This window comes from Buceros rhinoceros, unplaced genomic scaffold (assembly GCF_000710305.1).
Source record: "Buceros rhinoceros silvestris isolate BGI_N320 unplaced genomic scaffold, ASM71030v1 scaffold20047, whole genome shotgun sequence".
NCBI classification, from domain to species: domain Eukaryota; kingdom Metazoa; phylum Chordata; class Aves; order Bucerotiformes; family Bucerotidae; genus Buceros; species Buceros rhinoceros.
In genome coordinates, this window is record NW_010424371.1 from 77,652 (window position 1) to 78,330 (window position 679).

A 679-nucleotide genomic window follows, 5' to 3' on the forward strand; every position below is an offset into this window, starting at 1 on the left:
TTCACAGTGACTATCATCAGCCAGGAGAGCTCCGTGAACCCCAGCGGGCTCTTTCCTGGGAGCCTGAGCCCGTGGCAGTCCCCACTGCCCGTGGTATGGTACGCTGCAGGCTGATTCTTCCAACGCTGGGGGAAAGGCATCTGCGACCCACCCCCCTGTGAGGCTGCTTTGGGTGCAAGCCCTGCTGCAGAGACATGCAGGTGTAAGAGCCAGCAGTAAGCTTTGGCTGGCCACCACCTTGTCTAAGCCATGGCGGTACCGTTCAAATAATCTGCCGGTAATTCGGCACGATGGCAGCGAGTGAGCGAGCTGGTTCATTGCTCTGCCACAAAGTCGATTGTCAACAGAGCTGAGGGAAAGCAAAGCCACTCGCTTAGACAGACACTTCCTGGTGTGAGAGAAGGGAGCCGGGGGACCAGGAAGGCTCCTTGCCTTTTTCTCTCGGTGAACACACTCTGGGGGGTCAGGAACTCAAGCAGCTTCGTTTGCCTCTGTATCTGTGCGGCTTCCGCCCACCACAGCTTTTACCTTCTCCACAGTAGTGGCCTGAGATGCTGTACTGGCGCTGACCCCAACTGCACTTCGCTATCCCAAGCATGTACAGCGGTGTAAAGCGTGAGCCCGCCTCAGCCCCCTGTAAAATGTGTACAGTTGGAATTTTGGACTTTTTTCCCCTCTA